The sequence below is a fragment of the Plecotus auritus genome (genome assembly GCF_963455305.1).
Source record: "Plecotus auritus genome assembly, chromosome: 9".
In the NCBI taxonomy this organism is placed as follows: domain Eukaryota; kingdom Metazoa; phylum Chordata; class Mammalia; order Chiroptera; family Vespertilionidae; genus Plecotus; species Plecotus auritus.
In genome coordinates this window covers 33327764-33343405 of record NC_137783.1, presented here as the reverse complement: position 1 = coordinate 33343405, position 15642 = coordinate 33327764, and the positions used below count along the sequence as shown (strand labels likewise).

Here is a 15642-nt window from a genome sequence, read left to right as displayed (position 1 = left end):
AGTGGCCCGGTGAAAGGAGCGGATTACTGAGGCTGCACAGGTATTGAGGGCTCTCAGTGATGCAGCCTCCCACACACAAACGGGCGCGCACCCGCACGCGCGCCCCTGTACCCGCCCCCCCGTCCCCGCCCCCCTGCAACACACACAATACGCACACGAGTGTTTCCTCTCGACGGCCGCTAGAGGGAGGGCCGCTGGGCGCTCATACAAGATGGAACAATTATGGAGCCTGCTCTCTGGCGGAGTTTGTGTTCCTCAATTCTAAAGGCTTGGAAGGATTGTGATCAAGAGGAATCCACCTTGGTTCGAACTGCACAAAGGCGGGGTGTGTGTAATGTTATTTGCTTTGGACTTGGGACTCTCCATTCTATTCTTTTCAAATAGTCTGGACAATGCAAGTGTTGAAGTGTCCAGAACAGAGCCAGGACACATAGTAAATGCGCTCAGATGGTAGTTTCCTATTCCAGCAGAGGAATTTAGGACAGAGAAGCAGAAATGGGAATCTTGTTTTCTGGGTCATTATCCACGTCTGTTTAATCTTATGTCTTTTAAAAATATAGCTGATGTATCATTGTCCTGGCAAAAATGTAAAAGCAGTTGGAAACAGAAGTGGTCATTTTACACAGCATAAAGAATGAAAATCGCCTTTTCATTATATTTCTGACTTTGAATTTAATTCGGTACCGCCAACCTGGAAATAGTTGCAAAAAAACCACAACTTAGAAATTGCCACATATTGACGTATTACTTTAAGACACTACTTCCTTCTGAAAAGGCTTTTAAGTTCCCAATAGGTGTTTAAGCATGCAAATCACCTAAGAGAAAGAGTAAGCGTCATTTGAATAATTCGAATAATTTCATTATTATGACAGAATTAGGAAGTAGGCATGTGGGGGTTAAGGGAAGATTTAAGTATGATCTGGAATGAAATTTCAAGATTGAAAACTCTAATCCTGTTCAGGTAAGATGCGTCAGGTGGATTTCAACTAACTTTGCGAAATGAATCAGAATGATGCTGGAACCAGAACGAAAGAGGAAAGTAATTTCCCTGAAAACCAGGTGTTGAGCGCCTTGGTGAGCCAATACTGGGTGCCCGTGCAGAGTGGCCAGACCTCTGTCCACGCAGTTCTGGCTCTGTTCAATTCGTTAAGCTCACCCGCGGCAGAAATGCCACCGGTATATCATTTGCAATGATGGGCTGGGGGTGGAGGGGGGGCGAGGGCGGGGGTTGACACTCCACAGCGCCGCCAGCGCAGTTTTCTCTCCGATCTCACCAGCGCGAGAAGCAGATCGCTCTCCGCGCGCTACAACTCGCGGGGCGGGGAGCCCTGGCGCTCACCCCGCGAGCTTAGCTGGTGCTGACGTCCATTCAGGTCCTTAAATGTGTCTGTCCCTGCGCAGGAGGGAACAGACATTGTAGCAGTCACTTTGCCCGAGGTAGTGGAGTCTGTTCTTGCAGGCAGCAGCTCCGGCTCCCCTCGCTCTTCCTGGATCTGCGTTCGTCTCTGCCCTCTTGGCACTGAGTCCCCGCCAGCCTCTCAAGCGAGAGGTACATTTGGTCTTTGCACCCCAAGCGTGAACCAAAGGGGCTTACCATGCCCAGGGCTTTTCCTGTGGACTGGAAGACTAAAGATTACGAGGTGCGCAAGGGGGTTCGCTCACGGAGTGGGGAGCGTCCTTTCCAATTTTGGTAGGAGAGGTGATTTTTCTCATCAGAGCTGCTGAAATCGTCCTCCCCGCCGCCGCACCCGCAACTTGTTTTGTTTCTTCTCAGTCCTGTGTGTACCGTTCCAACATCAAAGTTTTTTCTCCCTTACCTGAAAAAAAATTATCCATTTCATCCATCCTCCTCCCCCCCGCGCGGTCTCCGCCAGGCCTTCTCGCTGTGCGGTGAGTGGAGAGCGCGGCGCGCAGTGTAGCAGCGTGGAGATCGAAGTAATCAGGCGGAGCAGAGGCAGGGAGCTGCTACAGGGGCTCCCTGGGTAACCCTTTGCCGAGCGAAAGAGCTGGGCAAGGGCGCAGAAGAAGATCGGGGAACCTTCCGGGACGCTGGTGTCTGAAAACTGGATTTTAATTACCATCCTGGTTTTGCGTGGCAGTCCCTTTTTCCCGTTTGGTAACTAGTGGAGAGAAGCGCTTGGCAAGAGCGCTCTGCAGGACCCAAGCTCCAGGCTGCTCGCGAAACGTGTATCCGCTGCTGCGGAAGGAGCAGAGGGGAGGACGCCAGCGGTTGCTTACTGGAGCCTGGAGGTAGGCAAGGGGGTGGGATCCTGATTCCAGTGCTCAGCGCAGATTCCAAAGGGTGTCTCGTTTCACCGTGCCCAGGCATTCCTCTTCCCCTCATTTCCCATCGCACCCTCCCTCTTTCAGATTCAGGCTCAGGAATAACCAGAATCACAGCACTCTCAAGGTGGAATTCCTTCCTAAGCTTATCGCCCAATGCCTCGTCCTTACCTTTGATCTTGTAAGGGATACTAATAGATGAGCTTCACTAGGAAGTTGATAGCTTGCAGATATTGAGAAAGTCCAACTTGATTTTATTCAGTTACTTGAAGGATGTGTTTCCTGTGGGTAGAATCATGGGAAATAAATGTCAGTGTCATATACAACTGCAATAGCAGGTCAGAAATCACCTTCATCTCCCCCCAAAAGTTTTCCCCATGCTAGTTTTCACAGTGTCCAGATGTAGGGCATGGAGATTTGGTTTCTTTTGTATAAACTGGGGAGGGTGCTCTCCTTCTATTTTTAAAGTGCAAAATATCAAGGACATTGTAGTTTTCTTTCTTTTCTCTATGCTGACCATGTAACAAAGCACTGTGAGTATAGAGAGAAGGGAACACTTTTACAATCTGCAGGAATGATGAAAGATTTTGCTGTTTCCAGCCTTGACTGAAGTTTTTATTTAAATGCCTGATCAATCTTAGTTAAGAGAGGTAATATGGGATAAGACTGAACTAATATCTTGGGTGCAATTCAGCATGGTGAGGATTCGTATATAATGTACGTAATTGATCTCTACAGTTGCACGTTTGCTAATGACAGAAATGGCATGAGATTATAGAAACAGCCCTTGATTTTTTTTTTTTTTTTACAAATGATATTTTGAACTGTGTGGAAATTTTAAAAATCAATATAAAAATGTATGTGTCAAGAATATGGATGCATAGGTGAAAACAGAAAGACAAGTTAACTTGAAGAGGGTGGTTTATGAAAATTAGCGCCTGGAATTTCCTGTCTACATATGGTAATCAGTTAGAATCCCGAGCTTGCTATACTTGGCTCTGTAGAAACTGCCTTTACATTTCACTTTGATCACATTTGTAGGAATAGAATGATGTTGATGGGCTTATTCACCTCCTCACACTTGTGTGCTGTAGATTCCAGAATGTCCTGTTGAACAGAGAGACAAGATTCAAGATCTTGTTGCCTCATTACACATTGCCATCTCTGCCCTGCAAGGTATCCTTCACATAAACTGCAACTAGTGGGGTCTGGATCTCCTCCTCCTCCTCCTCCTCCTCCTTCCTCCTTCTCCTCCTCTTCCTCCTTCCTCCTCCTCCTCCTCCTCTTCCTCCTTCCTCCTCCTCCTCCTCCTCCTCACTGGTTGCTTCCATTCAATTTGGTCTTAAATCTCCCTCTGTACAGAAGGGCCTGTCACATGTGTTCTTCCTCACAGGATAGCTCTGAGTTGGGATTGCCCTGGATTTAAAGAAGTGAATACCCCTATAGTTAATCTGTGCAGATGTTGGGTAGATACTGACTGTACTCCCATTCCTCCTGCAAAACCAGGGAGGAGGACAAAAGGGGAGACTAGAGTACAAATCAAGAGTTGAGACAGTAAAGTAGGAATGTGGATTGTACTTAAGGAGAATTGGGGCAAGGTAGAAGAGAAAAAAAATAAAGCTAAAATCTGATTTGTGTTTCCATATATGTGTGTAGAAGATGGATTATCTTTGGTAAGAATCAGCCTTATGATGAGCAGGTTTATCTCAAAGGTCAAGTCCATGCTTGATTAATGCTTTACAAAGAACTGAGAATCCCAAGAAAATAAACAACTCTCATTTGTAGTTATTGACTTTCAAATAAACTCTTAATTCTTAGAATCTTAAACAGTTTTTCTCAACTGTTAGTGCCTAAGAATGCATAACAATTGAGATTTATGACCCCTAACACCTGATAAATTGGTTCAAGAGGATCTAGTTAACTACATGTTTAACACCGTGTAGTAATTTCAATTCTTCTAAATACAAGAATTATCCTGTGAAAAATGCAGGCTTAGTGTTAATGAACTTGTTTTTGTTATGGAAGGTAGCATATAAGCATGTTAATCTGAAAACTTTTTCTAGTATTTATCTTCTTGAACTTCCTTTGTTTTCCAATATCAATGTCATTATTATTGTCATGTCTGTCCTGTTAAGAGATGGCTATTCTCAAATACCACACTTCGATCCCTGGTATATGTGACGTGCTGGATGGTGGCTGAGGTTTTAACCAGAAAAAACTGATACTGAGGTGATGGAAATGCTTATTGAGATCTTAAGTTAAAAAAAAATTAATGGCTGATGGGTTTGATTAGAGGATAGCTTTACATAAACCTTATGATTATCTCTTTTTCACTGGAGGGAAGACAATTTTTAAAGTGCTAATATTCTTATTTCATATATACATACTTATTTTTTTCTAATAATGCAAAGTAATTCAAGTAGTTTACATGAACTTATAAAAGAGAAAGTAAATTTAATTCCTACAACCATTTTTTTTTTTACTATCCTTATTCATTTTCATTAATAAAACTTCACAAAGTGACATAAAAGTGGAGGAAATGATTGATGAAATTTTGATTCCAATGGTAAGTTCAGTCATTTCTTTTGGGGGTTTTTGCAAGTGACATTTCCATGAAATTCTTAATTTCCCCATTCTTTACTCCCAAAAGGAGTTGGTCTTCCCTATGTTTGGAGTTCATCAACATGCTGGTAGTATAGAGTTCTAACTTCTTTGTTGTTTTAGTATTTTCTTAAACAATGCTACTTGCATAAAACATCTACTTTATTCACATTTTTTTGCATTAGTAGGCATTTAGAACTTTCTACAAGTTAAAAAGTTGGTACATTAACAGCTCAGCATCACATATGGATAGAGGAAGAGGATACTGTATTTACTTTTTTTCTTAATAAACCACTTTATTCAACTGTATATATGTTGATTGACTACTATTTTAAACTATGTTCATGTTGAAATTTTTGCTGCTTTTATACTTTAATAAAATATGACCTCTCAAGTAATACATGGCACAGATTAATGTGATTTAAATGCAAATTTCTGAGTTGAGTTTTTGTTTATTGTTTAAACTCAAACTGCTTCTTTAGATATTTGGTTGATAACAGCCTAAAAAGTGGGAAATCTGAGAAGGAAATCACAAAACTAGTTTAATCCCAAAAAGGTAATCTTAACCTAAGAAAGGTATGTTTTTGCTTATTAACCCCAAATCACAGACGCTATGACTAATATATTGAGATTGAAACATAGTGCCACCTGGTCCAGGATTCCGGCCACATTCTAAAGACTTTTGTAAAATGATGACATCACTGATAGCAAAGACTGTCCATTTCCATTTATAAATATGTATAAAATTTTGATTGGAAGTTCTAGAAACTTCTTTTTTTCTATCACATAGTCCCTCCTCTCAGGGGGTCAGAGAGAGTAGCCCACATATTGATGCTATTCTGATGAGCAATATTTTGCTTAATTCTACCCTTAAACAATCTTTAGCTGCATCTATACCAATGGAAATATTGGACTTTTCTCTAATGATAAATTTCCTGACAGTTTTTTTCCAAACTAATATACTATCTATTAGAAGTTCTGAGTGTCCATTATTGCCAAGGATGGCCTTTTCAAAAATAATTTCCCTATATCTGTCCAAGTAAACCTGGAAGCCTTGACTCTTATCTTTTCTCCACTTTTCTCCTCCTCTGTGTTCTGATATAAATTAGATCACATCTACAGAAAATATTACCTCTTAAAGTGATTCCGCATATAAATGATATATGGTTATAAAAAATCAATTACAGTGTTATATATATTCCCATCTCTGTTCTGTTCTTAAAACCAGAATGGCTCCTCTTCCACATGCACCATATGGTTTACATTAAATTCATCCAGAACAACCTGAAAAAAAAATGCATTCACACTAAGTCAATGATTTAATGGATTCCTAACAGGTTGCTTTGCATTTTCATAGAGGACCACTAGAATTAGACCAACCCTAACAAATGTTTCCACGGAAGGTTTTCAGGTCATTAGACAAAAACCCTTACAAGTTAAAGTCTTACAAACCACAGTCATATGTATATAAGGCCAGCTCTATAAACTGGTTGAGATCTGGCAGTCTTTGTTATTTGATATCTCACGTCTGATATTTGATATATCATGTCTTGAGTTCCAGAGCCTATGCAAAGACTTCGGGTACAAACAAGAAACAAGAGCTTGACTACTTAACTGTGAGTTGGACAAGGAGGATAGGACATTATCTTAATAAATCTAGGGAAGAGAAGATGGAATCCAGGGACTGGAGGCACATCTGAAACGTGACCACATGTTAGATCCTCTGTCTTTCTTGGTTTGCCATTGGCAAAGACTATGAGTGAGATCAGACTAGAAGACAGAACTCTGGTGCAGAGAACAAATCCAAGAGGCAGGAGAAATCATGGTGCCTAGGTCAAGTCCATATTGTCTTTGGGAGTAGAGGGAATACATTTGCCTGCCTATTCCTTGCAGTTCCTTTGCTGGACAATTTGAGAAATTGTTTTATGAGATGCCAACTAAAAGTTTGATACCAGGTGAAAAAAATTATTTATTTTTAATTCTTAAAACTATAATATAATTGTATTCTAAGATTTACACCTTTAATTACTTATAGAGCAAAATGACAACCACATAGTTTAAATAAAATTAAAAATTTTTGTAAAATTACTCTTATGCTAACATGTTTCTTACTGCACCCTACAGCTACGCAAATAGGGTGGAAGAGAAATGCCGGTTTCTGTTTTAAAGATGAATACAAACATTAGAAATGATTTATGTGCCTTAAGGTGTTTTCTAACTTTCCTGCAGTTTTATTTGTGAATTACTGACTGAAATCCCCATATCTTTTTCAGTGTTGAATTCCTTTCAGAGTGAAATAAAAAATAGAAAGGAAGTACAACTGTCAGTTTTGAATTAAGATATTTGTTTAGCTGTGAATGACATAAGGACACTCAAAGTTATTTTCTCAATTGTTTTTTCTTACATATTTCAGATAATACATATAAATTTTCTCTTAGACTTATTGATTTTTTTTTTACTATATCTATTCTTTTTCCAGTCTGAAGTTCTTATTGCTACCAAAATAGTATTTTCTGAATAATGAAATAATAAATTAGTTATTAATTAACTAATGGTTTGATTCAAACTTCCTTTATAAAAATATATTTTAAAGGATAACTAATAATCAAATAGGCATACATTTAAAATCTGCCCTAACCGGTTTGGCTCAGTGGATAGAGCGTCGGCCTGCGGACTGAAAGGTCCCAGGTTCAATTCTGGTCAAGGGCATGTACCTTGGTTGCGGGCACATCCCCAGTAGGGGGTGTGCAGGAGGCAGCTGATCGATGTCTCTCTCTTATCGATGTTTCTAACTTTCTGTCCCTCTCCCTTCCTCTCTGTAAAAAATCAATAAAATATATTTTAAAATCCATAATACCCCAGATCTTAGTTTTTTTCTTGCAATTAAGATGCTAGTAAAATTATTATTTATAATGTATATTCTTATAGATTTCAATAAATTTAAAAAGTAAAAATTATTTGTGTTCACCAATGTTGTCATTTAATCATTTAATAAATCAATGGAATATAATAAGTGTTTTATTTTGTAACATTAACACATGTATAGTATTCGGTATTTTTTAGGTAATGTATTATGTATTAAATTTGCATTTTAACATTTTATGTTCTTTTAAATGGGTGCACACATATTAAACCAAATTTAAAATTATTAAAAAGGTCTTTAGCTGCAAAGATATAAGTGTAAAGATGAGCTCATACCATTATTTGCATCATATTTTATACAGTCTTACAGGTATTGAGTCCTAAACAATTAAAACAATTGAAAAAATATTGTTATATCACTGCTAAATTACATATTAGCTGTGACTTTGCATTAAATCTGAAAACCTAATACTTAATGTTTTCAGTTATATTTTTTCTCTAAGAAATATTGTACAGACTTATTGAAAATTATAGAGTAAATTTTTAGAGTGTAAGTATCCAAATATGACACCTGTAATTATTGATTTTTCCCCTTCTAAAATTTTGAAAATTATAATAAATCAATGTAATAATTGACATAATAACTAAAGTTAATATCAGAATTTCTGGATGTTATGACCTTCCCTGTCTACAGTTTGAAAATATATAATAACTAAAAATGAAAGAGTAAGCAGTTTAAAAACTATAGATGTGTATTCTTGTTGAACTCCTTGTGAGAATGTAACAGAATATTATTTGTTCTATAGTTTTGTAAGCAGAGCTATAAAAATTATAACCCTATGCAGATGCACAAAACTTATACACACATGAAAAAATAGTATTTTTAAAAGAATGCCCACAGGTTCCAAACTCCTCACATTTTAAATCTATAACTCTGTAATATATGATGTGTACTAGGCTCCAGAAGTGAAATTCCATTGGTATTTAGAATCATTTGCGCCAAGGACATTGGCATCTATTAAGGAATTATAAGCCAACTTGTAAACACTTATTTCCAAAATTAACAGGTTAAATTTGGTGAAGTTCATAGAGTGAGTCCGTATTATTAATTGCGGATATATTCTTTTGTAGGGGCATATTGATTACCAAGAATGATAAGGAGAAGAGAGCAGTAGTACCTTTACCCATCTTCCCAATGGGAGAAGAAAGATCATAGTCTTGGATATAAAGTCTTAGGAATGGAGACCAATTGCTCTAAGCAAAAATCTAACTCATAAATAAAAATTTGACCAATAAGACTTAATGTAATTAGCTTCAAACTTATTAAAAATATGGCATTCCGGTATTTGTAAAATAAATATTACATATGACTTCTACATTAAATACTATTCTTCTGCAAAGCTATATTTTTCTACATTATAAGTATTTAGAAACATTTTAGAAATTAAAAAATATGTAATAGTTTTATCTTCATAAAATAACTATATTCTTACTAGTAGACTGGAAAATTTAAATAAAACAGATTAGCAAAATGATAATAAATATCATGTGGCAATTATTTTCTTCCAGTTATTATTTTAGGTACTTTACATGTATTAACTCAATTAATCTTTATAACTTTATAAAGTACCATAAATCTTATTGTTTTCCCAGTGTATAGATAAGAGAATGTATGCTCAAGGAAGTTAAGACTTTTGTTCAAAGTTACCCAGTAAGCAAGAGATGGGATCTAGATTCTAATCAAGGCTCTCGATACTGTTCTTGACTCCTGCACTTCAAGGGCTCTTGGTGGCATTTCAAATAAATTCTGTGAGCTACAATTGTAAGGCTATTGATTGACCTTACTAATTTCACACCTAGCAGTATGTGATTGCTTATCACCAGTATCAGTTTTACTTTGAGGATTTTTCATTCTGATGTAATTTTCACATATATTATGTTAAAAAAAATGATTACCCTAACTTGCAGTCTATACTTTATGTTCTTAGAAGTTAATTGTATGACTACCTGATGCTTTTTTTTTCTTTCACTGGAGGAATAAATTACTGTGTTTAGCACTTAAGTCACAGGGTATATTGAATTGAGACATCAACATATATGGATGCCTGTTTTGTAAGGTATGCTTATACTTAAACAACGTTGACATAATTCATTACAATTATGCTTTTATGTTTTACACATATTTAATTTTAACTTAATTCCAAACTATTGAGTTCATTTTCATTTTATAAAGTGTATTATAAGTTCTTCTTTCTGATTTTTTGTCATCATACGTAGGCACATTCTGTTTACACACAGAATGGGATATTGGAAGGCAGTGTAATTTATATCATGGCCCCTAGTGGATTGGTCTCCCCTTGGGCCATTTCAGTTTAGTACAAAATAGTGGTTAATAGTAGAAGGTTTGTAGCTGGACTTCAAGGCTCCAAGGTTTAGTTGCTATGAACCTGGACATTTTCCCTTAAGGTTTTCTTGCTTCAGTTTCCTCACTACTAGTACCTCATGAGTATTTTAAGACATTACTGAGATAATTCAAGTAACATGCTTATGGCAGTCCTTGGCACACGATTCAAGCTTTTTATAGGTAAACATTTTGAACAAGTGTTTGAGGAGTAAAGCAATAGATAAGTATAAAATCAAATATGACAGCTTGCTAGTGTTATGTATATATGAATTATCTTCTTATAAGATCAAAATGTCATGATTCTGAAAGGGAAAATGTTCATTTTTATTTATTTAAGTAATAATACAGTTGAAATTGTTTATTTATATTTGCTATTTGTACACTGTTAGGAATATTAAGTTTTGCAGCATTAAAAAAACGGATTCGTAGACAAAAATCTAACACAAGTAATACCTGCTGTAAATCCTATAGAGAATACCTGAAAAAGTTTTACCTTAGTGAATATTCCTAGTGAATGACTAGTTCAATTAAAAATGAAACAACAAAAGAAAACAACAGAGAGAGGACAGGTTTATTGGTGTTCAGCATGTGGCTTTGAGTAGCTATAATTTAAAAATAAATAAAAAACAATGCAATTTAAAAAACAACAACCTGGCTTTCTTCTTAAATTGTATGTATTCTACATCACTATACTTGTACAGTTATTAGCTATAACTGTAGTTTTTTAAATAAGGACTGCATTCTACCCTGATTTCTTTAGAATTGCATTTACAGGCGTTACATGTGTTTCATTTGTTTTCCAGAACAAAACAGTGGCCTGCAGGCCCCTTTACTACTCAGCAGCATTGATTAAAAGAGTAAAATTAACTTGGAAGCTTAGGTGAAAAACAGAGTCTTAGAATTGTATGCAGTTCTAAAAGCTGATTACTATGAAAGAGATATCTCTCAGGTTGTCTTCAGACTTAGTTCAGTAATCAAAGCGTCTTAGCCCCTGTCTCTCTGAATTGAAGGATGTAATGTAATCAGAGCTTTCCCAATTTAAATGATCCTTATCAGGCAGATAATTAGGAGGATAAGAATTGAAAGAAAGAGCACCAGAGAAGTTATTGGGTGATTTCACTCTAAAATAGTGTGGAATCAATACTATTTCTCAGAATATATGTGTGCTAATTGTTACAAAGATAATGTTAATTCAGAGGATTGCCCAGTCAGTGGAATGTTTGATAATGTACTTCTTCTGACATACACTGATCTACCGAACTAGTCATTTGCCTTTTGTTGTAGTTTCTCCACAGCAAAAAATGTGGGCTCATTATTGGGCTTTAATGAACAAACTGCATATTACTTCAGAATCTTTTATTGCCTCTAGTAATTGTAGTGATTATTCCTTTTTATAAGAGAAGTATTGCTGAGTTCTCTATAGTGTTAATTATCTATATGGCATTCTAGAACTTACAAATAGCATCTGTGGTAGGCACTCTGTATCCATAGGTTCTGCATCTGCAGATTCAGTTAACTTAAGATCAAACATACTAAAAAAACAACAACTCATATGCATATATGCATAACCCATAGACACAGACAATAGGCTTGCGGGGGCAGGGGAGGTGGGAGAGGGCAATGGGGGACAAAAAAGACATATGTAATACTTTCAACAATAAAGATTTATTTTAAAAGCATTGAGTTGTTGCTGATGTGTACTATGCAGTTAGGCCTACAATGGTTGTGTCTGTACTGAACAGGTACAAACTGTTCTCTTGTTGTTACTCCCCCAAAAAATACATCATAATGACTATTTTCATGGTATTCAGTATTATAAGTAATCTAGAAATGATTTAAAGTATATGGAGGATGTGTATAGATGATGTGCAAATACTATGCCATTTTATATGAGGGACTGGAGCATCTTCATATTGGGTGTCCACCTGAGTCCTGGAACTAGTCTCCTAGTAGATACCAACGGTCTACTGTATCTTCTTTACCTTATGCTCAATGTATAATATAAAATGGGGACAAGATATGTATAACACACTTCCCTATTTGGAAAGAAAAAGAACAAGTGATACATCTTAGAAAAGTATATTTGTGGAATATACTCCACTTTATTCCTGCTTGCAAAATGGCAATTTATTTCCAAGGTTATCTCTTCTTTTGTATTATTCCCTAATGTTGAAATTAACTATCATATAATACCACTATTCTGTACTCACACCTGTTTTCTAAGAACTTCATTAGGTTCAGCTCTATCTTCCAAGTTATCTCAGTCCACAGTGTTATCAAATGTGTCACTGCCATGTGTCACGGGTTATTTTCCCAGACTCTGATGACAGTTTTCTTGCTGCTCAAGAGTTGACCACTAGGTAAGATTTTGCTGCAACACACCTTGCTTATCAGTACAGATTTATATATCACTCAGTTACTTTTTTTTCTAACTTCAGAATAATACATTCCAATAATGAAAACTTGAAAAATACAGAAAGAAAAAATATGTCAATAATATTACCATTGAAAGATGTGCCTGTTAATTTCAAATTGACTCTAATTCTTTGTAATCTCAATTTTATTTTAAATGAAATAGACTACTTTTGTCATTTAGAAATTTGTTATGAACATTTCATGCCAATATTATTGCAGTTCATTATATCTAATGTCATAACCTGGTATCAGGCTGAATTAGGTCCAATGATGCATTTTGTTATTACTGTTCATAATGTGTTAAGGTTAATTTTGCTGTCCATACTTGTAATTTTGACATTTTTAGAATTTTCTGCTTCTTTTGAAAGTATAGAAGATTCGGAAACAGTAGGGCAACTTTGCTGCATGGTAGTGATGGTCTGCAACAGAGAAGCTGTTCTTTGAGTTAGACATGTTGACTCCAGATTACAATTGTCACCACCCTGCCTTAATCTTGGTACCACTCCTACAATGGGGCATTGATTTTGTAGTACTATATATACTTCTTCCGGAAATATCTTTATATATCTTTATGTGATACAATTCCCCTAGAATGACTCTTAGAAGTAAATTTGTATTTTTTAAACACTGATGGTTTGACTTGATTATAGGGGAACAATGACCAAACCACTTTAAGAAAATATGTAACAGCAAACTTTTACCATTAGCAGAAAACATTATTCCATCAAAGGCCACTCAAATTTAGACCACAGTACTGTACTATTTAGAATTATGATATAACTTTATGTGAAATCACCTTCAGAGGAAAGGATATTTTGAATTATTTTACTATCGATCATTTCTGTTCTAGAAGATACTATTAGAATGAAACTATGTTACAAAAATACTTCTAAGTCTTGCTTTATCACTCATGCATTTAAAAGAGTAGAATAAATTTATTCTCATCCTCTATATAGATAGCTACTTGGTGTTCTTTCCAATAAGATAGACCTTTAATGCTTCACTGTGAAACTGAAAGAGCTGCTATAAAATTAATAAGCTTGAATTCATTACAATTTCTAAAAAGAATGGCTCCCTTTTTCTGCTGGTCTCCATTTTGAAGATGGGTTTAGAAAATCAAACATTCCTATTTTAGGTAATAACTGCTCAGAGAATTAGTAAATAACATGCATTTGATATTTCAAAATTATTAGTAAAATGTTTTTAAAACAAATTTTTGTTTCCTTTTTCTATTGGAATAGAAATATATAGCATGCCTTGATTACATGTCATCAATAAAGGGCTTGACATTCATTCAGTTATTGAAATTGGCATTAACAATTGTTCTTTGAATAATGCATGTTGCTTCTATTCTGTGTTGACTTACTTGGGTAGGGCTTTCTAGAGGATAACAAAAGGATGATGCTAGGGACTTAGAAGAGGAACTTTTATGGACTCATTCAAGATACTTAGTTTGTAGAGTCTCTGCAAGTTCAGAAAAGCAGATGGAGACATAAGAACAATTATCATTATTACAAATAATTATCCTTATATGTTTATCATGCTTTATACTTTGCTTTACCCAAATCCTTTAGATAGAAGGGAAGAGGGTTATTTTTGTTGGTTAATATACAGCACATTAGTTTGAAAGTTGAATGTCTGGAAGTGAATAATTGATTCACATCCTATAAGATGGGGATAAATTTCAAAGTATAAAAGAATATATCCCAATTAAGCTTTTTGTTGGTGCTGCCTCTATGATGCCCTAGTAGTCTGGTGAGAAAATTCACAGATGCCTAGGAATCCAGGGTTGCAAAGAGATAAGCAAAGAAAGACTAGAGTATCAGCAACTGCCTTCAGAGGATTTAGATAATTAAGCCATGAATAATCTTGAAGCGTAAGATAGGAGGTAAGGGGAAAGAGGTTATGACATATGAGGTAAAACTAGTCATGGATTACCTTCTGAACCCACTAGGGATTCCAAGATAACTTTGGGAGTAAATATGTTTTGGAGTGTCTCACTTATCCCAACAGGGAAAAACTACCATGATATGGAGCTTGACAGCATCATTCTATAGCTTATTTAATAATGAAATTTAGGTGGTTGTTTTAATGCCTAAAGTGAGAATACTTGAATTCAATGATATCATGTGGGAACCATGCAGATGTATTAAAATCAATGTTCAAAGAATGTAAGTGAATTATGTTAGGTCACAAAGACATGAATTGGTACAGCTGGGATAAGAAACTAAGATTGCTGGCTGCTTTTTAAGTATTTTTTTTTTTTATTAGCATGATTCTGCCATTTTGTGTACTAGAGTCTAAAACACATACTTACGTTCTGCCGGTTTGACAGATTTTGGTTTCAGAAATTCAATAAAGACCTTTGTTTATATTTCATTCACATTAAATCAAACTTCAAGTTTTGAAGGTTTTAGATTAGTCATAGAAGTTCAGTATTAAGAGAGTGATAAGAACCTTCTTAGAATACCTAGTTTTCTTCGTCCAATAAGATCTCATGTTTTATTAAACTATAAAATTATATGTAGTAATACCTTAAATTCCTGTTTTTATGATGTACTCTTTTGGATATATTTCCAGGAAGCACTTTGGCATGATAGAAAGAATTTTTAAAAATCTGAATTAAGAGTTTTGAATTCTTGGCTCAATTTCATTTTATTAGCTGTTTAATCTTGGATAAGCATTTTAAATTTTCTAAGTCTCAGTTACAAATTTAAAAAAAAATGCAAAGCCTGATTTATTTTTTACTATATATATATACATATATATATATATATGTATATATTTATGTTTAATTATTGATTTCAGAGTGTAGGGAGCGAGAGACAGAAACATCAGTGATGAGAGAGAATCATTGAACGGCTGCCACCTCCACTCCCATCGGGGATCAAACCTGTAACCTGGGCATGTGCCCTGACCTGGAATCGATCTGTGACCTCCCAGTTCATAGGTCAGTGCTCAACCTCTGAGCTATGTGCCTGGGCTGCAGAACCTGATTTAAATGACTTCACATGTTCTTTCTAATAGTGACAATCTTTGATTCTATATTTATTATTCCAGAATATTCTTTGGTAACT

At 35.7% G+C, this 15642-nt stretch overlaps 1 protein-coding gene across 1 annotated transcript in view; it reads left to right on the top strand.

The window, feature by feature from the left end:
• Positions 1–666: 666 nt before the first annotated feature.
• The window catches only part of PCDH15 (protocadherin related 15), a gene marked incomplete at its 3' end in the record, with an annotated part of 1266261 nt that continues 1251285 nt past the window's right edge, over positions 667–15642 (top strand). Inside the window, exon 1 of the mRNA XM_080641959.1 lies at positions 667–2250. The remainder of the gene's footprint in view (positions 2251–15642) is intronic.